Here is a 27,864-nt window from a genome sequence, read left to right as displayed (position 1 = left end):
GCTAATGATTCTCCGAAAGATTTTTTTAAAATGGAATTTAGCGAGTGAATGAATATGACATCTACAATATGTCTTTGTTGCAAATTTTGATTTTTATAAACTACATCATGAACTTGACATGCTTGATCAATTGCATTTATTGGATACCCTCCTGGTTTTGGATGTTCTCGTTCGTCAAGTTGGATATCAAGTCAAGTTCCAGAACCATAATAATTATATCCAAAGAGATGTTTTTTCTCCTGGTTATTTAGCCCATGGAGTTCCTGTTAATTTTCCTAATGAAGTAGCGATATCACCACCAACATTATTATTATAAATAAATTTATTTTTTTGTGCCACATTTTACACATTTACCTGTGAGTGCACGCTTTTCATATTTTGTTATTATTAATGTTATTCCACTTGTGGGGGTGGATGCTCTACATGGAACACAATATAAATCCATATTATTTATTACATTTGTATAACATGGATATCATTGATTTCTCAGCGGCACGAAAACAAGAGCCAGTAAAGCATATTTCAGCATTACCGAATTCCATCAAAATTATAATAGTAGGTCCATCCGGATCCGGCAAAACACAATTGCTGCCTAATTTGATAATGAGATGGCTTAGGTGGGATGAGTTGTATTTAGTAGCTCCATCAGTTGATGATCAGAGATGTTACGTTGTACTAAAAGATTTTAATGAAAACGCAAAATTTTTGGACGAAGATGGTAATGAGATTATTGATTTTATCACCAATATTGATGAAGCCCAATCTGTAGATGATCTCGATGGAATTATTAATAATTTAGTAGTATATGACGACGTAAGGATGGACAAACAATCAAATCCGGCAAGAATATTTTCTCGAGGGAGACTCAAAAACACAGACGTGATTTTTATTATTCAGCGATATACGCAAATACCTAAGCGATCAGAGATAACTGTACTATTTTAGTTGTGTTTAATGGAGTTGACACACATACTCTGCGAAATATTCATCAGACTTGATGTAGTGGGGATATGGACATGATTATGTTCAAAAACGTTTTTAAAAGCACAATCTACCCCACACGGATTTATAACAATAAATTTACATGATCCTCGCTCGCGATATTGTTTAGGTCTTGAAAAAATATTTGGTTTAGAGACTGAATTGATTGCTCACATATTTATAACAGCAGAGAGGGTGCGACCACAAATAAGTGTCCCAACAGGTAAACGCAAATTTTAAAAAACACAAATGACAAAGATAAAGTAACCCAATTAGAGAAACTCTCGGTAAGTTAGAGGCTTTGGTTTGACGTTGTTGACCTTTTTTCATTTTCGTAAGAGGTTTTATGTTCGTAATTTGACTTTAAAGCAAGTGGTCTTCACCTTCTCTGCTGCTTAGGGTAATCGTAAGAATATGCTTCGGACCGGCACGTTTTAGGTGGATAGTACGATATGCACACCTTTGAGTAACAGTTTTACCTCGAAATAAAAGGAGCCGAAGACGTGGCATATGTAGATGTCTACAGCTACATTATAAAATGATTGAATGCTTTTGGGATAATTGTTGTTGTTGTTGGTTGAACGCTATTTTTCAGACCTTTATAGACTATACATGATTTCCATTATATCTGGTGCAGGAAGAACCCGGAAAATTTCTGGGAAGACCAAGTGACCCGTGGGAATCCATTGGCAAGTCACATAATTTGTTGGCGGATACCGATGTTCGAACCCACTAGGACAGAGATGAGATGTCAGTGATATGTAAACACGAGCGCCGTCAAGCACTCGGTCACTCGGGGCCCCTGTTGGCATCATGATTATCGATGTAGAGAAGAATAGAAAAAGACAAAATGGAAGTTACTTTGATGCTTAAATAAATAGTATTTTTTACCAAGTATATCTTGGGAAAATCTAAATTCTCATGTTAACGATTGAAGTTTCAAACTTATAAACGAATGCAGAATTATCTTTGAGAACATAACGTCAATTCATCAGTTTTGTTTTTAATACAGTCCTTTTTGTTGTTTCCTTTACAATAACTTTCTAATTTTAATGACTATTTATTTGGACTATGCGTGCCAATCAACTGAAATAAAGTTGTAGCTACAATACAGAAATAACCTACATCTTCTGTAATGACAGTTTGAAAGATAACCGCATCAGTGGTATTCTTTAGAATATTACTGAATCATAGGATAATGACTTTAAAATAAATTCTAAGTTTGCTATTTCTTAATGGATATGGATCAAATATTCAAGTTAGGCCTGAAAGAAATGACCTTCTTAATACTGTCACGGTATGAACGATTGTGCCACAGAAACTACTTATGTAATTTTATAACAATATATCGTATACTGATACTTGCCAAATGTATCTTTTTTATCACTTAAAGACATGAAATATCCGGATGGTCTAGGATGTCCACCCCAAGAAAGCATTACTTTTATCCGGATAATGTGCTGCTGCTATAATCAAACCCACCAAACAGTAAAGACAATTATGTAACCATATAGCAACTAGCGAGGCTGTGACTGATTGACCTAACTCTGATTTTATTGCTGCAAACATTTACTACCTGGATTATGTATACTTTTAGCATGGGGTTTGTTCAAGCATATGAAGGCATATAAAATAATGGTGAACTTTGAAGGATCAAGTTATAACAGCTATATATATATATATATATATATATATATATATATATATATATATATATATACATATATATATACATATATACATATACATATATATATATATATACATATATATATACATATATATATACATATATATATATATATATATATATATATATATATATATATATATATATATATATATATATATATATATATATATATATATATATATATATATATATATACATATATATATATATATATATACATATATATATATACATATATATATATATATACATATATATACATATATACATATATATATATACATATATATACATATATATACATATATATATATATATATATACATATATATATATATACATATATATATATATATATATATATATATATACATATATATATATACATATATATATATACATATATATATATATATATATATATACATATATATATATATATATATATATATATATATATATATATATATATATATATATATATATATATATATATATATATATATATATATATATATATATATATAGATAGATAGATAGATAGAATTTCTCTGTCAGTCTGGCTAGCACTAGTTATTCAAATGAATCTACTAGAACTACTACTACTCTTTCTCCTGTCCTTAATCCTTCTAATGATTGTCCTGTCCTCTCCTCTTTCTCTTCCTCACACTAATACTGCAAATGTTGCAGACACTACAAACATCCCTGAACGTCTCATCAGGCACGAAATATCACCACCACCCCAATTACTAATACGTAGACCATTAGTGCCTTTGCTATCAAATTATCTAAAAAAATGTATGTCAGTTGTCTCTTTGCTGCAAACACCTTGTGTATATTTTAATATTCGTCACTATTTCCTGAATACTATTCACCTGTCTTGTTGCTGAATTACAACATAATTCCCAAAATTCAACCAGCACAACTACGACTGCTACGATGATACATCTAGTTTAATTTATATAAGATTGACCGACCCATTAATTGTATCCGCTCTGATTATTGATTTATTTCTGTGTGTATGTGAGCATGTGCGTGTGCGAGTGTATGTGTGTGTGTGTGTGTGTGTGTGCGTGCAAACGTGGGTCATGATGGTGATGATGATAACAGTGATGACTGCGACAGCGACTTAAATAACACAGTTATCTAAATTACTTTGTTCCTGTCTTTATATATCAATCTTAATATCTACCATCAGCTTGAATTGAAATCTAAAGAAATGTATAGCTAGATAACCATGATCTGTCGGTTAAATCTTGTCTTCACATAAAAACATTAAGACATTTTACAAATCAGACTCGAATGTAAAAGTATATCACATGAGGCTCTGAGACATTATCTATTGATTATCCATCACAAACGAGTGTGCAACACTATGTATGTATGTATGTATGTATGTATGTATGTATGTATGACTGTATGTATGTATGCACGTAAGTACGTACGTATGTATGTATGTATGTATGATTGTATGTAGGTTTGTATGTATGTATGCACGTACGTACGTACGTACGTATGTATGTATGCATGTATGCATGCATGTATGTATGTATGTATGTATGTATGTATGTATGTATGTATGTATGTATGTATGTATGTATGCATGAATACTGTTTATATGCAAAACCTTAATTTCCTTAAAAAGTGTACGTTTGATGAATTTAATTCCTAAAATGTTGTCAAAAATTTATTTAGTTGCTTTTCTAAGGCATTCATAATGGCACTTCACAACGGATTTGTACAAGTCAGTTGCCAATGTGAATCATATGTCGATAGCCAAACCAGATATATTATTACGAGCGTATGTTTTTTTTTAATGATTTGTATAATTTTATGACAGTGCTCTTCACTCAGGAAACAAAGGCCATTAGAAGACTGAACACGATGAGAAACGGACCGATTTAGTCTAAGATCTATCTTCAAGAGAGTTAATTTTATACAAAAAACGATCTTTATATCTTAAGCGTTTCACTATGTATTGCCTCTATATTTGCTATGTGTTCCCTTCTTGGGATAGCTACATTTACTTTACACTCTACATCGAACTTTGTGCTGATATGCAACTGAACCCTATCTTTACATACATTTACTTCCACCTATAACATGCGCTCGTAATATTATATCTGATTTGGCTATCAACATATTTGTGACATTGGTAACGTATTTGTAAAAGTCCGTTACGTAATGCCATTATAAAAGTCTTATAAAGGAAACTAAATGGACAACTGGACGAAATGTCAGAAATTAAGGTCTTATATAGATCCAGAGTTGTTTTTATGTGCATACAATATTTAACCGATGGATGTTGTTATTTTCTTAACGAAAGAAGTCAGAAAAGTAATAAGTTGCTTGGGTGACCACGACAGATACTAATGTATTCAACTGATATGTTTTGCAAGTATGATCCTGCGATATATTATTATAAAACCACATAAATGTTTGGTATAGCAAGCGAAAATACGTATTCACATTACATATGTTTACAACTGCTTGAAGTCCTATCAAGTCAGTAATGAAGGCAAATTGTATTGGTACGAGTTGAGAACGGGTTCTGTATCTATTATGTGCTTCAGTAATATTTATATCATATTACTAATGAACTTATCTTGAAATAATTCATATATCATATTACTAATGGACTTATCTTGAGATAATGTATGGTGGCTTCAACTTTATTTCAGTAGTTAGGTATACATAATCGAAAATATATATTCATTCAAATGGGGATATCATTGCAGGGGAGACAATAATTAGACTGATTACGTCATATCAATTAAATAGACCAATACTATCATGACACACGTCTATTAATATGACGTTATATTTTCGCAGATAATTTTATGTTTCTTCACAATGTTTTAACATATGTCAGTTGTATACTTTAACCAATATAGTTTATTCCTTTAAGCAAGACTGTATTTTCTTTCCTTTAAGTATAACATTATTCTACATTTTCCTTTTTTCTTCTACATCGACAATCAAAACAATAAGCCTATCCCAACAGGGCCATCAGGTGACCGAATGGTCTAAAGGCGCTCGCCTTTACACATCTCTGACATTTGACTTTGTCCGCGTGGGTGCAATTCTCGGGCGCGGCCAACGTGGGTTTTTTCGTGTTCTTCCTACACCAGATATACTTGCCGAAATGTATAGTCTATCATGAACTGAAAGATGGCGTTCAAGCAACAACAACACAAAACTATCCAACATCATTCAATCAATTTATAATATAGCCGTAGATATCTAATTCGGCCAAGTTTAGAGTTGTTTATATTTCGAGGTACCACCGTGACTCAGTGAATGGTGTGATGAAATCTTCACATAAAGCGTCCAGGTCCGAAAGCATATCAGTAGAATTAGCTTGGCTCAGCTTCCAGTGTGTGTCCATGGGAAAGACTCTTTACTCCAAGTAATTAGTCACTAATTAGTCACTAATAACTTGCCTATTTTGATTTGTCGTAAAACACCAAGATATATCAAACCAAATTCTATATATTCCGAGCAACAAATACCCAGACTTACTCCAGTTAACATGATGTATTTTATATAAGGGAATATTAGATACAACCATGAATTTTAATGTTTATACTTGATGCAATGGTCAGTGGTAACCAGGAAGTAAACATGTCGCTGGAAACGTTCTAATAATTCAAATAGAAAGATGTATTGTTACCTGTGATACTTAGAAAGAAAAGATTACTGATCCCTTTTCCCATACTTTAAAAAAAATGTTCCACTAATTTTCAAATCTAATATATTCCGATTTAGAAAACGAGATAAAATATTAAAGAACTATTTTAAACATTATTGCCTTGTTATTTTGCAATATGAACATCTTGTTCAAAATCATTTCTCCTTTAAACTTTAAGTATATTACCTTGTTTTGTAGAACGTTTAATAAAATGGAACACATAACATGCGAGGAAGATGTGTATTTGGTACAGATATATTTTACTGTAACCCTCCGAACAGTGGTTAACATTTACATTTATCGGAAAACATTGCAAAATACACAATCTTCTGCGTACTATATTTTTTTTGAGAATTTCGGGAGCATGCATTATAAGGATATGAGTATATTTTTCTTTAACATTAAAATAAATAATGTTTGACCCATAATTTAATGGATGTAACAGGTTAAGGATATTAAATAGACATTTCGTAAGTATTAATCTATTGTACCTGTGTTCGGTATTGTATACCACAATTTGTCGTTCATATTACATGTGTTCATAATTACGGGTTTATTAGTATGAGGAGGGAGAAGGAGTGAAAGAGTAGGAAGAGTGGTAGTTCCATTTAATCTAGCAGTAATTTCCAGACTGGCAAAATTAAAAGATAGAAAAAAAAGAGCAATAGACAGAAGATGCAAAGATGCGGGTTAGGAACGGACCATTCAAAGAATTGGATTGGGCGGGTTCTGGATGTGATTGATCGTGGGGGTCGTGCTTTTAATCTTTTGGCTGGGACATGTTTTTCTTTTACATTAAGACAGTTTTTTTTCAAGTAATCTCATGATAATGAAAGGTTATCTATAAATCAGAGCAAAATGATTTGTTCAAACTACGTTTTGGTCATATTTCTTTTCCAGAAACATAATTCCAACCATTCCCATCCTCTCCCAAATTCCGCTTCCTTTCTTGATGTCTTTATCTGTAAATAATTCAATATACTTCTGCAGATTATTTCAGTATAGTAGCTTTTAAGTGTGGTGCACCTAAAGCAAAATACTTAGCCATTCGAATGTGTAGGTTTTGAAGCAGGAAGAACAATGACAGATTTGCAATGTGCGGAGTAAGATCCTTGATATGGACCAAAATAGCGGATGGCAAACTTCCAAGTGAATCATAGACATTGAAAAGAAATTTAGAGTTAACACATAATCTTTCAGGCTCGTATATTTTTTTTATCAATTTTGTGTTACTATCGCAATTATCCTTGCATTTGGATAGCTATATTCAAGATACAGTAATTAAATCTATGGTAGTAGCAATAGTTTTAGTATCTTACCATTTGTGAAAATAATAGAGAAGATACTTCGAAAGAGTAGCCACATTATGTTTAAGTCATTTATTTTGATTTTAACTATGTCGGTGTTCTCAGTCTTGAAGTTTACATTTCTCTCTTCTCTCTCTCTCCATGACTAACGTTTGTTTGCAAAAGCTTTATTTACAAAACTACATTTGTTCGATGTAATCCACTAAATTGTCCAGAGACTCTGCGATGTGCAGGTCTATCACTACATTAATATAATCAAAACCACTATTTGATGTGCATATCTATCGAAACAAGTATATAATTACATTAATTAAACGTATCCACTAACGTATCTCATCAATTGAGTCCTATTGTAGTCCCCATGGAAATGTATTGTATATTTTGGCGGTAACATTTCGTGCACACCTGATCATCAGTGATATATATATATATATATATATATATATATATATATATATATATATATATATATATATATATATATATATATATATATATATATATATATATAACAAATCAGATTCAAAAGACAAAATGTAAGATCTAACTACACACATTTCCTAGACTTTTGTTTAGAGCAACGATGCTCTGATGAACGTTTTAATCTGATCCGGGGAAAACACTGTAAGTAATACAATGTCCAGTTATTGTTTTTATTAAAATGTACCAATTTTGGGAACTTCAAGATAACTATCCTGATGTTTCTGAGAGGTTTTGATACCTTACATACGATATATATATATATATATATATATATATATATATATATATATATATATATATATATATATATATATATATATATATATATATATATATATATATATATATATATATGTTTATTTGATGTGTCCTTGTGCATATAGAAGAGGGGTGCAAGTTATTGTCAGAAAGAAAGCGAATGAAACACAGGGTTCTGTATTAATAACTTGTTTGATGAGATTGTAAAATTATATGTGCATACACCAGCCTACTCTTTCCGACATCGAAAGAGTCGAGAGGAAGATAAGAGAGTGAAAAGACAGAATTCTCTAGGTCAGTCGTGCAAATAATACAAAGTCAATGTATAAAGGTACATACTTAAAACAAGGACAAGCATTGAGTTTGATGCTGGCCACTTTTGTGACTTTGTATTGAACATAAATGATATTAGTGAACCAAATATTTGCTATGTATTTACACGATAACCTAACTATTTGGACAAAGTCTATAGAGTAAACGTGCTAAGAAATTGAACAATGAGACATAGCGTTTAATACACACATCTTTTTAGGCTGCAACCGCCGTAAACATGATTGTTATATACTGAGCAGTCTCAGCCTAAGCTATGTATTTACATCAATATAACTTCGAACAAAATGTATCAAGTAACGTTGCTAACAAATGACACACTGAAACGATCGACATTCTAAACAAAACGAGACTCTAGAATCCATATAACCTTACAATAGATTATTGGCGGATGCAACCGCCTAAACACCGAACAAGTGAAGAGAAAATAAACTAACAACATTAAACAAACATATCAATAACAACACGATTGCATATAACATTTATATACAGTGAGGTATGATGTGGAGGTGGGAAAAATTTCTGCCAAAAAAGAAAATACGTCCGCACCCTAGAAGAAAATTGGCTCAACTGAAAGTCGAAAGCAGCGAGAATCCATCCGCACAGCCGGTGCGAAAGCATTACGATTGGCTTGGCAGAACACGTGATTAAAAACTTTAAATATATTGGCCCTTGACAGCGCTTTACACGACGAATCTGGCAGGAAATTGTAGACTCAATCACACCTCCCATAAATGTCCTTACGCGAGAGTGAATCGTTTTATGTGATGTGTTATTGCTCATGTAGAATTAAAACAAAGACAGGCGTTATGTTTGACGCTGACCACTTTCGTGACTTTGTATTGAACATAAATGATATTAGTGAACCAAAACTTTGCTATGTATTTACAGCATAACCTAACTATTTGGACAAAGTGTATAGAGTAAACGTGCTAAGAAATTGAACAATGAGACATGGCGTATAATACAGACATTTTTATTGAGGCTGCAACCGCCATAAACAGAAATACAGCAAATAGAGCTTGCAGCATTTCTGGCAGCCACAAAAAGATGGGTAGGGCAAAAAACAAAATGTCCAGCATCAAAAGGAAAAAATATAAATGTTGATCACAATTAAACAGATGAATTCTATAGTGCCGGGGCAGTAGTGCACTCTCATACTCCCCGGTAATTAGGATATATCCAGCATGTATGGATAATTTGGAAGAAACTTTAAAACATATGCGCATAGTTCTTCAATGCGCTGTTCGTCTTCCGGGGCTGTTAGAGTACCCTCATACGCTCCTAGCAGTCGAAAAAGTAGGTAGACACAGATTAGTCCGGGTTGAGTGGATGGTATCTCAGCAAAGCACGAGATGCCCAGGGGTTTAGGTCTATGCAACCCACGAGACCTGAACGATAAAGTAACACACACGGCAGAATGGCGATCTTAGAAAAAGCGATTAAAGTGTTACAACGTTGAGACACTTTTGTCTAACCTTATGTGTTTCTTAAATGCATCTGATCTCCATCGGCCTAATTCCCTTATTTGGTTGTCACTGAAAACTTGTCTGGCCGCCTCAGTGGCGGCCCCAATTCTGAAACTATGGGACTTGAAATGGTTCGAGTTAAAGCCACAAAAGCTAAGCGCTGTTCTAAGTTCTGTAGTAAATTCTACTCTGGAAACTGGTTGCCCATTTTGGTTCATTAAATGCGGCCCTGGAGTATTACCCGTGAGGATTAGGTATGCTGCGTGTAAACGAGTTATCAGACATGTCGCATGATTTTGTTGGGCAGCACCATGCAATAAATATGATTGTCTCGAGCCGTGTTTGAAGTGTCGAAAAGTGATTGTAAGACGCTTGTGCGAAAAAGTGACTTGATATAATTGTATCAAAATATCATTCTGATGTGCAGTTGTTTCCACTGTAATCTCTCCTAGTCTGCGAAAGGCATGGAAAGCGAATGTAAACATGGCCAAAATCATGGTACGCCTGAAAAGGTCTGAGATGGTATGCATCATAGAAACTGTAAGCTTATCGGGCGCAGTTTTATCAATTGGCAAACGAACATCATGAGATTTACTTTTATGAATAGTTTGAATGAGTTTTTGAATAAGGAATGATAAAGAAGGGTCCGCGGATCCGTTTAGTTTGTGCATATATCCAGCGGCAGAAACAACATTGGATTCGAAAATGTTGCATATTTCTTGTTGATTAAGTGCTCTTTAAAGCATCTGATGCGAACTCTTTATACAGCGTCCAAGCCCGCTTATACGTGGTTTGTGTAGCTGGATGTAGAATGTTTTTAAGCAAATGGTCAAGAATACTCTCTAGCTGGGCAATGATGGAAGAAGCGGAATTCGATGAGGGTGTGCGTCCTCATAGGGAGCCTTGGCATGGAAACTCGAAATCTATTGGCGAGAAAGAGCTTCGGCAAGTCTGTTACATATACCCGGTATGTGTTTTGCCCTGAACAAGATATTTAATTTAAGGCAAGATAGTACAAATTTACGACCAGTACTGTGAGGATCTAACTAAAATTTGAAACGCTCATCCTGCGAGTTACTCAGGAGGGTAGAAAATCAATGTATGAGTCCGCCCATTTGTTTTCCTTAACTTTATCAGGGATTAGAGTGGATAGTTTGATAGACGAGCTTACAAACTGTGATTGTGAAAGCCACCGGAGGCAGAAACGATTTGGACAACCTTACCAGTATCCATAGCTGTACCTGTAAGTGAAGCCGTGGTTTCCACAATGGTGCGGGAGACCATTGATGCTGATGATGTGTTGTCTGTTGCTACGGAGGGTTGATTTTTTGTTGTTGTTGCAGTATTTAATGCCATGTTTCAGCACACGATAGGTTATACATGGCGGCCAGTATTAATGGTGGAGGAAGAACCCGGGAAAAGCCCTGAAAGAATCACCGACCCACGAGAAGCTACTGACAAGCTTTCTTACATACCCACATTGCTTGAATCCGAGACTCGAACCCACGCAGACAGAGGTGAGATGGCAGTGATTCGTAACGGAGAACGCTTTAGAACACTCGGTCCCTCGGGGCCCCTCGGGGCCCCTAGGAGGGTTGAAGTTGAAACCCAGTTTGTGGACTGTTTTCCGTGGACGGCCTGAACATAGCTACCAGCTGATCAAATTTGTTTTGGATCTCCTGTGTCACTTGGGTGGTGAGCCTGTCGGAGACCTCTTGGGTTATAACATTAAGAAGATGGGAATCCATCAGAGTCCATTCAGGGTAGGAGGCGGTTGATATATATTGACAATGGTACCATCTTTCTGGACCTATTCACCACCTCTTGGATTTTGGATCTTGATGGTCTGGCTCTTTTCATTGCCATTTGCGACGGAGCCGCAGCTTCCTTTGTAGGGGGCATTCTGTAAGGAATGCCACAAAAGGTTAACAATTACATATATTTCAGTGGCATTACTACGAAGCAATCGTTGCAAATGCATAATCCTTATTGTAATGTTATGAACATCACTGTTCACTGCGTGTGTGTGATTCGGATTTAACGTAGCTTTAACAGTGTTTCAGTCATATCGCTGCGATGTCTGTAGTGTGGCAGTTTATAGTGATGTTTAGCACTGGAGCTTCATGCCGCAGACATGTAGCAAAATGTCCCACCCATTAACGATATCTTGACACCAGTCTAACCAGTCCTAACACTAACCTCTTAATGCCGAACGCAAAGTGAGGCAGCTGTCAGTACTATATTTATATATAATTAATTTGCTAGGTATCTGTTGCGATGGAACAACTCAAGATGTAAGGCAAAATGCCTATATCCATTAATCATATTACTTATAAGAGTAAAGACTTGTACATGTAGGGGCGATTAAATTTTTTTTATATACTGCTTTGATAAATACTTAACTTCAAGTTAAATGCTTGAAACAATTCAAATCAGCTAACTTTATTCAGTTAATAGGAAAAATAAAGAAGGACAGTTAATTAAAAAGTTCTAAATTCCTAGTTTGCCTGGATTTAAGTTACATATTCTGAATTTTCGAAATACGCGCACAATTCATTGCGAATATCCTTCGTCATATGTTACGGAATTGTATCTGTTTATCGTTTATTTATTATTTGAATTAAATATATGTTTTCCGGTTTCGTTTTTGTGTATAGCTTAACCCTTGGGTTGTGTATATATTTCGTATATTATCTCGAAATGGTGAGTTCGGTTCTTCCCGTGCTGCACGAGCAAAGTGCTTACGATGGGAAAACCGATATACCTTGAGCGCACAGGGAGTGTAAGGCGAAATGGCCTGTGTATAAATTACCTCATCGTAGAGTGAAACATCGCATTACGAGAAGTCTTGTCAGTGAGCAGTTCATATCATGACGCTGTAGAGCTGACTGATTGGTGATTGATTTATTGATGGCCAGTGACAGGTGAAGAGTGACTGGTAAATTCTGAGTGTAGTGCTGTAGGAGTGAAGGAGCATCAGAGTGATAGTTATTCTGTTATCTCCGTATATGCACCGTATTGTAGGTGTTGTTTAGCTGTGGTGCTAATTTGGGTTCTGTCGGGGGTGATGTGGTCCCGAAATAAGATAAAGGTCATCACGTGGTGAAGAGCCAAGGCTTCTGGACCAACGGATAACAAGAGATTCTGCAGATCTTTAGGCAGACCAGGAGGGACAGACCGTTCGTGGTGGCTCCTCAACCATTCGACAGAGCGTTGGGCTGAGAAGACCTTTCGGATTTGTGTTCGACTCTACAAGATATATGTCCCAATGCTTCATATCAAATTTCACTATTTAAGTGAAAACTAAACGTTATTTGAGTTAAGTATATCATTTTCATGTGGAAATTGTGAATAATTACGTGAATAATTTGCATCATTGTTTGTGTGGAATCACTGTGAATCATTAATCATTGTATCATTTTACTATTTAAGGTTTTTTCTTGCATAACAGTTCACATTTTCACTTAAATCGCTATACATTATCAGGTTGGTGAATATTTTATTAAATATCCAATATCTGGATTTTGTCGGCGTACGAATCAAACATAGCCTTTTTCATTGAATCATTCATAAATAAACATTGTATTTTTGTCACCTTTATAAGTGTTATAATCCGACCCCAACCCGATTATCTTGTTGCATCATAATTAATAAAATATGTAGTTTGCACACTCAACATATTCCATTCTTTCCCTGCAAACTTCATGCGAATATTTTATTTAAGTAAATGACAACAACACTTTTTGTGTTACTACTGTTATACCAACATGGCTTCGTTACTAAAGTTAATTTTTGCACATATTCCTGTATAAGTAGAGCTGATAAAGGACAGACATTTTGTATAGGAACAATTTGTAAGTCCAGTTTACACTAAGTAAAAGCGATGTACATGTAAGATTAAAACATACATGTTTGTAGCATGTTGCACCTTAATGATTTCATACCTTTTTGCCTTGTGTAAGAAACACGGTGGTTATATTTGTCTCTCATGACCATAGAGTGGCGGGAATTCAAACGCACCCACGCACGAAAACATTAAATATCATTTACGCCTGTAAGAAATCTACAATCATTAAACTTAATCAAAACAAAATTAGGAAGAGAAATTCATAGATTTCCAGGTCAGGAAAGTTACAATGTTCATTGTTAATGGTGCAGATTTGGAGGTGATTGACATAGCTTTTAGTCATGGGTTTTGAAATTCAGGATATATGGATACTAGAACTTATACAATTAAATTCAACTGTGTAAAAGATATTAATATCCCGCTCTGAAAGTAGTATAGATAACATGTATATCACTTATTCACTCACCTACTTCTAATTTAAACGATTTAATCACAACGGCTCAACATGGTAAATGCTATTAACTAAAATAAGGATGACTAGAAATACATTCATATTGCTATTTCAGTATCCCTGTTTTATATACTACAGTAGATATCAAATTATCCTACGTCTTGAAGTACCTCCCAATGGAAGCATGAAAATATGCATAGAAGTATCCAAGGAAATTTATGTGATGAAAATAATCGAACAGACTACCGGAGATTATTTGTAAGATGGTGAGTGAAATATCTACTTCAAATGTAGCTAAACTATTGTCGAATGCAGCTAAGCGCACAACTCAGCATATGCATGTGATCATGACTGATACCTGTAGCCGTAACTGAACCAATGCCTGTAACCAGGAGTGAAATATTACAGGTAACCATAACTGAACCAATACCTGTAATTATACAAGATGGCTGTGCTCCAAAATAATAATGTACCGACCAAATTACAGGTGAAGAACATCCGGGTTAACTGTATACATTGTGAGATAAACTAAACGTATTGACGGCGAGAAAACATGCCGTAATAGCGATGATTATGTCATTCTAAGTCTACATAGAAACGCAAAGCCCAGGTTTCTAAATGTTCTAGGACATAAAAAGGACATTATATCTCTTAATCTCGTTAAAAAAGTAACCTTACCTTGTGATTATTATTCTTCAATCCAGTAGTTTTAGCTGAGTTTCATAACATTTCTTTTTTTTGCTTTTGTTCTTTACCCAAGCCCTGTAAAGTGTTTTCCCTAACAGAGTTGTTTCTTTTTTTTCCTTTCTATTGGGCAATTTTATTAAGATCCCTTGTCAAAGGACACAGCTCAGCAATCTAGTGTTTTAGGTTACGGTATACTTACTGTACCAGTCAGACTTAAACATTTTTGTAGGTACGTTGCATTACTTGTATCGTGTGAGAAGTTTAAGTTGTTCACTTCAAAATAAAGCAAAGTTTGCCGAGATTCCATTTAATAAAATATTTGTACAACGATGAGCATATCAAAGATAAAGGGTATATATTTTATATGTTTGATTTATATCACATACAAATAATGTATAATCGAAGTAATACTGGCTGCCGTAGTTTGAGTAGCTTGAGTGAATGTACTCTTAACAACATATATTTACAGCAGCTTTTCCTTTCATTCAAAATGTTGTTGATATTAATTAAATAGGTTAATTTTATATTTAGTACACGAAAGTGACACACGTAAACGAGATTCAAATGTAGCTTTTTTAAATATGTCAATGCAAATATTGAACTAGAATAGTTCCGTGTCAAGAACAGACACAACGCAACCATTAAAACAGGTCAATTCAAGACGGGAACCTGGAAGTGATGAAGGAACAAGACATAGCTAGAAATAAGTTTAGTTCCTTCCGCTCAACATGGCAAATGATATCAAACAAACATCATGTGAATCATACAATTTTCTCTAATCTGTATGTCAATTTCATTTAAAATGTTTTTTAAAATATGAAAAATTGACAAAAATGGATATTATCAACCAGTGAATATAAATATTTGCACAGTAAATAGTGTGAAATAATAATAATAATAATAATAATAATAATAATAATAATAATAATAATAATAATAATTTCCTGTTGATTTATTTCACTTGTTCCAAATATTATCAGAAACACAGTTTTAAAAGAGTATTGAATATCTTGAGTTCAATGTATTAATTGTGATGTAATAAATATAAAACTAAATGCTTTTATTTCCATATATTATTTTTACCATCCATTACCTAAAACAACATTACATTAGTCAAACGGTTCTCTTATTTTTATCCTAAAGTCCATTGTAACGAGCTTTTCCTGTTATTTGTATAGTCCAACCAATAATAAATTCGGTTTCGATGGAGTTTATTACTTTTGCCTTCGGGATATTTTCTCGTTTGCTTTCCAAGAAGAGAGTCTTTGCTTAGTGTAAAATATATTGTTATTCCCTGTTATGACCGCACTTGGGTATTTTTTTTTATATTTTAATTGGAGATCAAAATTAGCTGATGAGACGTTGCAGGAGTAGAAAGAAAAATTCATAGTGCAGACATGTCATCAAGTACTGAAATGTCGAGTGTGTTCAGTGTTCATATATTTATACGATTCTGTGCCTAGCATATGCAGATAAAAACTTGCTATTTTAGGAAGTATTATTATTATTATTATTTGAGTTGGTTTATTGATAGGCAGTTCAGTTTAAATCATTTGTTTATTATTTTCAAAAGAAATCGTAAATTGTTGGAACTTTACGGATTTTTATATACTTCTGACGTATGAATTTTTCCTGTGCACAAAACAGATGTAAACTTACCCTGTACACAAACAGTTTCGAGCCCACCTTTGACACAAAACAAATGCAAATTTACCCTGTTCACAAAAATGTACACGTATGCTGCACGCAAAAAAGATGCAAACTAACCCGTAAACAAAAGAAAATGTGAACTTATCCTGTACAAAAATATATGTATTCTATTTACAAAACATATGCTAAGTTATTCTGTACGTAGATGCAAACTTATCCAATATTTAGAACAGGTGTGAAAGCATTTTTTTGCACGTGGTATATATGAAAATTTGAGAAATGCATCATATGGTGGCGAAAAGGACTTATCCAAACTATGAGTTCATTCTCGTCTTCTTAATAACGCCGACCGCGTCTCACTCTCAAATAGATTAAGGCAGAAGCATGCAATCAAAACGTTAATCCACGATGCCGAATTTGTTAAAACATTGCTTTCATACCTAACTATCAGCAACCTGTTACACAAACATCATTTCTGTCCAAGCTCTCCAGGACGAAATAACATAATACTTGACAGTGTGATACCTGGTCATTATGGTGCAAATGTCACAATCCATATTATGTATTGCTGGATGAAAAAAATATCTAATTAATGACGACTTTATAACACAGTACTTTAGATGGAAGAAAACATCACATTTTATTTCTTTTATGCATCACTGGAGTGTGATCGCTGTAAGTAAGAACTGTTTGCTATACTTCCACCCCACTGAGGACATGGGGATGTATAATCGGACCGATACTCATCTCCTGCATGTCGTAAAAGGCGACTAAAGACGACAACGAATTTAGTTTTAGATGCATCCCGTAATGATATTCACGTTTCGGTCTTGGACATTTTAAAAGTTAGTTTTATACACAAACATTATTTTGTACTCCAAGCATTTTACCACTCCTTTCCTCTATCTTTGCTTTGTGTGTCTTTCTTGGGATGCTTTAATCTACTCGACACTGTATCGCCAGGTTTGTGCCGTTAAAACCTATCAGCACAGCTACCGCCAATTCCTCCACTGTAGACAAAAAATTTCTTGCCCACGTTAACATACACAAATAGACATATGTTTATAACTAAAGTATACGCGATCATCGTTCATATATTTTGCTGCATATATGATTTTCTTAGGCATATCAGGAAAATATCTGGTATATTGAATTTTGAAGTAGTACGATCCTCAACTATTAAATATCAAGTGTACTTAGCAACAGTTAACCCCGGGTGTTCTATAACAGACATGTCTATTTATAATAAATATGATTGCGGCTGGATTTTGAAAGATGGTGAAAGAAATTCAAGGAGAACAAGCAGTAGTAGTTGTGAAGGCGTTATTTTGGAAATAATATACGTTTTTGTAACTCAACAATAAGAAAGAGAAAATGGGATTACTAGAAATAGGGACGCATATGTAATTGTCCACATGATGTTAGTAACGATGAGAAAATTTGCATACAAATGATATTAAGGTAGCTTAGGAGGAAGGGCTATAATAGCCGAATTATTTGTAGTGACGATGGTGATGTTAGTGTTGGATGCGAGGTTCAAGGATGTTTGGTCTTAGTGTGAGCAACATTGACAGTAGCAGGAGGTGACGAGGGGAGGGGAGACTCATAAGGAGGTGTGGAGTAAGAACGGTAGCATCAGTTTCATTTATACAACTTCGACCTTCGACTAAGCATTCTGACAAAAATAAAGAAAAATGTTAGATACAAATATAGATAGAATTGACGGCTATACCTTGATCCTTATTTATTGTTCACTTTGTTTGAATAAACCCCATGAAAAATTTAAGCATATCGCAAATGAAGTCATTTGATCGATCCAGCAAGTAATTAGAGCAATTGTGCGTTCACTATTCATAAACAAACGCGTTGCCATACGGCTTCATAATTGTCTAATGTTTTCATGGGCTTGTTTGTAGCAACATCACTTTATCCTGGTTAACCAGAAACAATACGCTGTTGGGATGAACACGCCATAAGAGTCAGGAACTTAACGTTTTTAAGTGACTCAAAAGATACATTTTGTAAGTACCAGCCTTCTTTATATTACAAAACTTCATAAGTGTTTGTATAGCTCACTAAATCTCCATACTCAAATTACCTATTTGCACAACCACTTGAAGTCCTATCGATTGTATTAAAAAAACAACTGTCTACCTCGTCTATGAAATGTATGATGGGTTTATCTTTGAATAATTCATTACGGTTATGTAGATTATTTCAGCATGTTGGCTTCAGTTTTATTTCATTTGGTTGGTACACATACTTGAAAATATATAGTCATTCGTATGAGAAGACTATTATAAGGAAGCCAAGAAAGACTAAGAACATCATGAAAGGACATCTATTGAAATGACGTTTTAATTTCGTAAGTAACGTTTTATCTCTACATAATGCTTAAAATTAATGGTAATGTTTTGGCAACTGTATAGGTTTTCAGTTTAGATTAGATTCAAAGTTGCCTCTGCAAATATTTGTCAAAACCTATTCTCCTTCCTCTAAGTATTTTCTATTTTTCTCTTGTTTCTTCTCTATGTAGATAATCATTAGAATAATGCTACCACGACAGGTGTACTTATTAGAATAACGTTACCACGACAAGTATAAGCATTAGAATAAGGCTACCACGACAGGAATAATCATTAGAATAAGGCTACCACGACAGGAATAATCATTAGTAAGGGAGAAATAAAAATAACATGAAATCGTGCAAATCTCACCTATTGAAGTACCGTTATATTTTCGCAGGTATTTACTATCCATTGTTGATTGTAATGAAGCTTTGCAATAATTTTTCAAAGATTATGCACCTTCTAAAATGAGATGGGAAGTGAAAATGTTTCACCATTTATTCTACGTCTCTCTACTAAACTGCATATTACAGAATAGTTGCATAACATTAACCCTTAATTCATATAATCTGGTAATATAATCTACTTGAAGAATTTAAGTGCCATATTCAGCTGTGTATTGAATGTTTTTGCTCCATATTGATACTGTAAACCGTGTATTTAAAGAATATGAATTTGCTCTATACTGCGATTGTAAACTTTTTATTGAAAGATTACGATTTCTCTATCTACTGTTATTGCATCTGTGCATTGAAAGATTACGAATATGTTATATATTACTATTGCAAGTTGGCCTTCCAAACTGCAATCTCTACTTTTCTTTACACATTATATTTAGGTAAAATTTAAAGGTTATACATAAAACAAATTCGCGGTGATAAAGAAAGTCCACATCTTAGCAATTGTACCCACCCACCACCAAGTTGACTGTTTCCTTGTACAGTCATGGAATAAGATAAATGCACAATAGTGATGGTGAATTTGCTTACAAAAATGTTGGGGCATTTATGTATATCAATTGATTAAACAATTTAAAAGACCATTCTGTGGTAATATCAAGTACGTAGAGGTTCTCATTATGAAATACGAACTGTCTAAAGTCTTCTTACGTTGGGTAACGAATCTATCGTCTCCATATTAAAATTCCGCTCAGCAGCGATCGCCAGATTCCGAACAAATAACACACATAATTCCGGGAACCGAAATTATATGCCATATTGTGAGCACTGGAGTTGATGACACATCCACGCTACGAGACCGCGCAAAATGTCAACAACGGTGAGTACGATCTTCTTCTGATCTCATTATTTTCTCCTTATCCTTTTCCTTTTAATTTTAGTTTGAGAGGAAACATTTAAACGTTTATAGAAGTACTTTTAGAGTCATACTTAAATAGTTTTGTGATACGAGAATGATTTAAATTTACGTGTTATCTACGGTATTGGAAAATATCACAGGTACTCGATTTCGTTTATAGTATACGCACTCCCTTACCTCCTTACCACTCAATTTTATAAACTAAACGCATCTAGGATATTTAAAAATGCGCAAAACCTTGTAATGGCATTACTCAATTTATAAATTATAACCAGATTGTCACTAGTGGACCCTAACACTCATCTTCCTGGCGTTTTAAACAAAGCAGAAAAGAATTCGTGTTCTGCTTCTCGAAGTTAATACTCTGCATATACAATTTTTTAAATAACAGTTGTATTACAGTCTCCTTCTGGAGTACGGAATGCAGGTTTGAAACTCAGGGCCAGATCATACAAAAGTGCACACATATAAACGTGCAGAGACTTGTCACTTGATGTTCGACCACCGTTTTATTCTTACGCATGTTTATTGGGTATTATGCACACTGAGTAAACAGACACTTAGACTTTGCCTTGGTGCCCAGTCGAGGAACGTAGAGGCCCTTTCTAAATTTTGGATTCCACCTCCCCCACCCACCCAACACTTGACCAAATCCATCCCAGAAAACTTCCATCAAATCACAAATTGTCATGTATTAATTTCTAATTCTCAATTAGCATTATAGTCCTATAGGTTTGATAAGTAATCATGAATACATTAGTTGTCAAATCTTGAAACACTTTCACATATTAAAATTCATTAGACAGACAAACGGACCACAGTAGCAATTATAATGTGCAATAGAGAATATACACAGCGAATGATAAACTCAAATGTAGAAACTTTCGTATTATCCAGACTGAAATCAGCTCACTTTCAAGCTCAAGTCGAGAGCGACCTTTAAGGGGGGAGAGGGGAGGACGAGGCGCGGAGCAAGAACAAGAGGGGAAGAGAATGAATATATGATGTACAGCCTGAAAACAGAGCTGACCAAACTATACATATAATTCAAACAAGGCAGACAAGAATGAGGGTAATTGTTGTTTTATATCTTGCAAAACAAGTATTGATACTTTTTGAAAAATGTTTGGAACTTGGCAAAGACTCTAATATCTCCAAGTCAGTAGTATTTTGCTTAGCTTAGAAAATGCATACTTGTATTGTAGGATTATTTATTTTACCAAACAATATATGTTTAAACTGCTTTACGTTTTGTTGCTACATACCACCCCACCACAATAACAGTTGATAAAGTAAGACCATACACATATACGTAGATATACATAGGACACCTCATTCATATGGCCACCTTATATAATACCAAATTGATAAAAGTAGTATGGAGACAATCTCATGGAGTAACCAATTCATATGGCCACCTTATATAATACCAAATTGATAAAAGTAGTATGGAGACAATCTCATGGAGTAACCAATTCATATGGCCACCTTATATAATACCAAATTGATAAAAGTAGTATGACTATGTCCAAGTGAATAAGAATACTATTTCTCAGATTCCGTTCCTCTTCTTGTGAGCAGTCTTTTTTCTTCTAAACTTCGGCAGACTGCCACTTGCTGCCATGTTTCGTTTTACATGTTTCTTATTTAACATATCCATCCATCAATGTTTCCTTTATTAAATATCCATTCATGTTGTTTCACTAAACTAGTATATATTAACAATATTGTTAACTGTTAAATGCAGTATTATCTCCAAAATGAACTGACACAAGATGGATGGTCTTATAACGGTTATTTGTTTTCCCTGTGAGTCTGTGTGCCATACGGATGGTAAATACCAGATCTTTGCTACTTGTATTCCTTTAACGAACATTTATATATAATGATTCTGCTAATGCGATAGATAATAACTTATGTCAGGAGACTGCAAGATTCTTCCATTAAAACGAAGAGCTATTTATAACCGCGTTACATAACTTTACTGGTAGTAGCTTTTCAAGATGCTTATATAGTAGTACGAATACCGATTAAACATGCTGGGCTGTTAAATGGGTGGGTTGGGGCATAACTGTACACATTTCCAATAAAGTTGTAATTTTGCGTGGATCTCAACATTTATCAGAAATATGGCCGATCTTGTACTTAACAGAGAGAGAGAGAGAGAGAGAGAGAGAGAGAGACAGAGAGAAAGAGACAGAGAGAGACAGAGAAAGAAGTATGTAACAGTTAAGGTTGATACTGTATTTTAGATATCATAGATAATGACAAGTTTTTAGAATTAGTGAGTTTGTAATTATAATGATAATTCTAATGATTTAGAAAGCTAAAGGAAAAAAGTTTCGTTTTTGACAATTGACAACTCAGGAATGATAAGAAGATTTGAACGCATACTGTGTATGACATGGATGAGTATTATATATATATATATATATGTATGTATGACATAATCCAAACATCTATAGCAGGTATTATAGAAGTAAAGAACAATCTTGAATTAACTAACCCCTGGAGAAATTTCTTCCAAGAACTAAAGTTTCTGTCTGGAGGAGGCAGACGTCAACCGTGAGGAATAGTATATTGGATCATATTTATACGAATACATACGATGCAGTTGTTTTACAATTCTATAGGATTGCTACTTTTGAACGTGAATTTTTAAATGTCCAGAGTCAAAAGGATATTTTAAATTTAGCTATTGAGGATCATTGAATATTTTGATTTGGTTGAACAAAATGAATAAAAGATACGGTTTAGGAATATTTTACTTCAGGTGAAATGAACAGAACCACCAGCATATTTCTTTTTCATGAAATAATACTATTTGTTTAGAAACATTGACTATAAAAATAAGAATTGCAATTATATTTCTGTATTAGGACAGCAAGAAGAAAATGGAAATACCAAATAAAATTGAACGTTGCTATTGGACAATTATAAAGGACAACAAAGACGAATACACTTTGGATATTTGTTTTAAATAAAACAGCCGGTGTCGACAAATTTAGGATACAATACACAGAAACTATTAAGTTGCAACTGAAGGCTAGCTAATACGAACTTAGAGAGGCTTGAACTGCTGCATTAATTAAATCAAGCACGTTATCTTTTACACCACTCATGTCGTACCAAAGTGTTGGGCACATTACTATATAACACATTACTATATAAAGATTTTGTAATGTCTTGTGAGATTGCTTTGGGTAACAACAGTTTTCTCGAAAACTTTCTGCTTACTATGTAAGAAGAATAAATGCATAACCGTACAATAAATTCCCATTCTTCAATAAATAGTTCTTCGAGATCTACTACAATACATTTTATTTCTTCGTGTTATAGTCAGCTGCCATCTAAGATGTAGTCTTCAGTTTCTTTATTGCATAGGACATTGCGAACAAGTGAACTGAAGTAATTCATCACATTTAAATAAATTAATAAAGTTACTAAAACTTGTGTATTCTAAGTTGATTCAATGCTGATTTCAGTACATTCATAGATTGTATGGGTGTGATTGACGTAATTATTTTAAATACTGGTAATGTTTGTAGCAGTTCAAGATTATGAATTCAGACAATTGTATAATATAGTATACACAACCCATAAAACACAATCAATGCTAATTCAAATGATGAAAGTAAGGAAAATATACACGGTAATCATTATTTTGTATCATCATTCCTTTTCTTTCAGATGCTTTTAGTACAATAATGCGTATTGTCCATATTTAGCTACCCTATCCCAACATTCACATTTATTTAAATACTGTCCCAAGACGTGATCAGAAACAAAGATAAAGGTAAAGATAAAAGAATGCAACCCTCTTCTGCATCTGTGTTAGATTGTTCTTTAAACGTGTCTTCTGTGAAAATATAAACAAGTTCTCGATTGCGCGGTTAGCTCTCGATTGCACGGTTAGTTTTTGAGGAATTCGATAAAGCAAAAGTATGGCAAAATATATACATGTTAAAGTGGACAGATAGTCATTGATATATATATATATATATATATATATATATATATATATATATATATATATATATATATATATATATATATATATATATATATATATATTCATTTAAAATCTTTTAAGTTTATATCTAATTTGGGAGTCAAGATCGTCCCTTATCTAAGCTTGTCCTATAATTTTGATGACATAAACATAAACTATACATCAGTTGTTGTCTCCCTGCAATTATTATATAGGTGGGTTAAAGATACTTTCGAGATTGTGACTTAGAAATTTCCAGAGTGAAATTTCCGATCAAGTCGACAAAGTATTATCAGAAAATGGTAATTGCAACCTAGGTCAAGTAGACGGGTACATAATCTTGTTAACCTAGTATTCTTATTTATTCATTATTGTTGTATTTAGCTTATATTTTGTGTGGATTTATTTATTCAAATTATTATTCCCTGGACTTGCAACGTGCTCAATATTATTATTGGATTAAACCAATAATATAGAATTGCAGTAAATTAAGATAAAGACATTTTGGATTATGTTATTGTGTTACATCAAAATAATGTTAACACATCATTACATTCGAGGCCAGTGGCTCTATAGCTACATCACGACCACTGGCACATCGACACATTCAGTATCGGAATATATGCGCAATACCACGCGAATTCTATTGGAACTTTATACACATGGACTTGTGATAGAACGTTAGGGACAATTTTTCTTGGACAAACTCAAAATGTCAAACTGCACACCTCTCAACCTTCAACAACACTCGCCAGTGGTCGGTCCTTAACCCGATCCATGCATCTATCTGTCTATCGTTTTCCTTTCTTTCATTGTGTATGCCTGGCTAGTACTGATAGTATAACTAGAACTAAACTTCGACTACTCTTTCCTCATATTTATACACGCGTAATTGTACACAAATGTGATGTGAATGAGTACTTATATTGTGCTTTACAAAAACACATATGTATACTATGTAGAAGATTAATAATTACCAAATATCTATTTAAAATCTCTTTAAATGCAAGCTGCTGAAATTCTCAAAGAAACAATGTGGTAGTCAGTACGGCATTTACACTGCAATTGTTTTAAGGTAACTGCAAATATTAATCGGTGTTCGGAAGAGTAGATGAAAATATTTCAATACTACTGTGTGCATCTTCCTCGCATGCTTTTTATTATTGAATATTCTATAACACAACCTTATATACTTCAAGCTAACAAGAGAAATGCCTCTAACATGTATGTTATTGTATATTACCTAACCATTATTATTAAAGACGGCAATTTAAAATTTTCTTCTCGTCCTTTTACATACACAGGTATTGAATAGGAAATTATTAAACCCAAATTTTCATTCAGAATATGCATGGCAAAAGAGATTGGTAATTGTTTCGTTCGAAAAGTATCATAGTTAACATACTTATCATCTACTGTGTTAATTATTGAAAAGGTTCCAACAAAATATGCATTTTCAATCACCCAACCTAACTCCGGGTCATAATGTCCTACAAAACTGAGTAAAAAAGATTAGTTAAAAGTTAGTATGACACATTTTTCATTTTACAAATATGCACGAGAAAAAACAAAACGTAACGTTCGTAAACAATCTCATAAGATCGATCCTATCACACATCAATAAAATTGTGTTTTCGTCATGGCAACCATGGGCTATCGCATTAAGTGTAAGTACTTAAGTCAAGGTTATTTGTCAAATAAAATATATCTTTATATAAACGTTTCAAATTTTACACTTCCAAAAATAAATTGTGTTGACTGGAGTGATCCTGGGTATTATTGGGTAAGAATATAAATAAATCAATCAATACATAAAAAGTGTACATTGAAAACATGAAAATTAATGCACAAAAATCGAGTTATTCAACAATTATTTGAAACAATGCTTAAGATAATATTTGCATCAAACAAAATAAATAAGCAGGCAATGCATGCCTTTATGTTTATTTTGTGGTAGAGGTATGGTTAAGGTATGTGGGTGCCAGGATGTTTTGGAAAAAGGAGTATGAAGCTTAAATAACTTGCAAAAAGTATTGTTGTTCCGTTTCATAGATAAAAGAACCTACTTTATTTAATATATTAGCTGAAAATATAACGATCCTGAGATGAAAGAAAAATATATCCCGGCCAAAATGAAAATCTAAAAACTCACGCCGCTCACCCTTCAACAACACCCCCACAAAAATAAATATAATTTCAATGGTCGGTCCTTAACCCGATTTATGCATTTATCTATCTTTTCCCTTCTTTCTTTTTGTATGTCTGGCTAGTACTGATAGTATAAGTAGAACGACAACTTTTAGTTCTCCTCCTTCCTCAAATTTCTACACGGGTAATTGTGAACACATGCGATATGAACGAGTATCTGTGTTGTATAAACGTTAATGTATAATACGTACAAGATTAACACTTGCCAAATATATATTTCAAATCTCTTAAAATGCAAGCTTCAGAATTCTCAAAGAAAACAATATGGTATTCAGTACTTCGTATATATTGCAACTGTTTTAAAAACAACTGCATATGTTAATCTGTTTTCGGATGGGAAGAGTACAAGATTTTCAGTACTAAGGTATGCATCTTCCTCGCATGTTTTTTGTCTTTTTCTTTTAAGTATTATGTAAAACAACGTAATATACTTCAAGTTAACAAGATAAATGCTTTTAACATGCTTGTTATTGTACATTACTTGAGCAATATCACTAAAGACAGAAATTTGAACTTTTATTCTCGTCTTTAAAGGTCGGAATATGTTGATTGAAAATTAATAAAACCAAATTTTCATTTAAATATTTATGGCAAAAGAGATCGATAATCTTCTCGTTGTGAAAGTATCATCATTAACATAATTGTCTTCTATGTTTGAATTATTACACATTTTCCAGAAACATCTCCATTTTCAATCAACCGACCTGAATCTTTAATATAGCTGGTAAATAATGCCCTCGGTCTACGAAATAAAATGAAAAGATCAGTTAAACGTTAGTATACCCCATTCTTCAATTTAAAAAAATACGAGATAATAAAACGTAACGTTCGTGACCGTTTTCGTAAGATCGATGCTCTTACACGTCAATAAAATCTTGTTTTTTTTTCATGGCACGCATGGATCATCGCATTAAGCATAAATAAGCAATTCAAAGATAGTTGTTAAATAAAGTACATCGTTATATAAACTCATTAAATTTTACACCTCATGAATAAAAACTTGTTGACTGGAGTAAGCCTGGGTATTATTGGGTCGGAATATCAACAGTGTAGTTTTTCTTTGATGACACATCAACACAAGTAGTTTATTAGTGTCAAGACAATTGGAGTAAAGAGCTATTTCAATGGGCACACCATGGAAACAGACCCATGC

At 33.5% G+C, this 27,864-nt stretch overlaps 1 long non-coding RNA gene across 1 annotated transcript in view; it reads right to left on the bottom strand.

Annotated features, from left to right (window-relative positions):
• The window catches only part of LOC149790161 (uncharacterized), a 338,762-nt gene that overhangs the window by 198,794 nt on the left and 112,104 nt on the right, over positions 1-27,864 (bottom strand). The window lies entirely within an intron of this gene.

Source organism: Sinohyriopsis cumingii, chromosome 10 (genome assembly GCF_028554795.1).
Source record: "Sinohyriopsis cumingii isolate HCF-2022 chromosome 10, ASM2855479v2, whole genome shotgun sequence".
NCBI classification, from domain to species: domain Eukaryota; kingdom Metazoa; phylum Mollusca; class Bivalvia; order Unionida; family Unionidae; genus Sinohyriopsis; species Sinohyriopsis cumingii.
The sequence above is the reverse complement of the archived record's forward strand: the minus strand, read 5'-3'. Positions and strand labels throughout refer to the sequence as shown.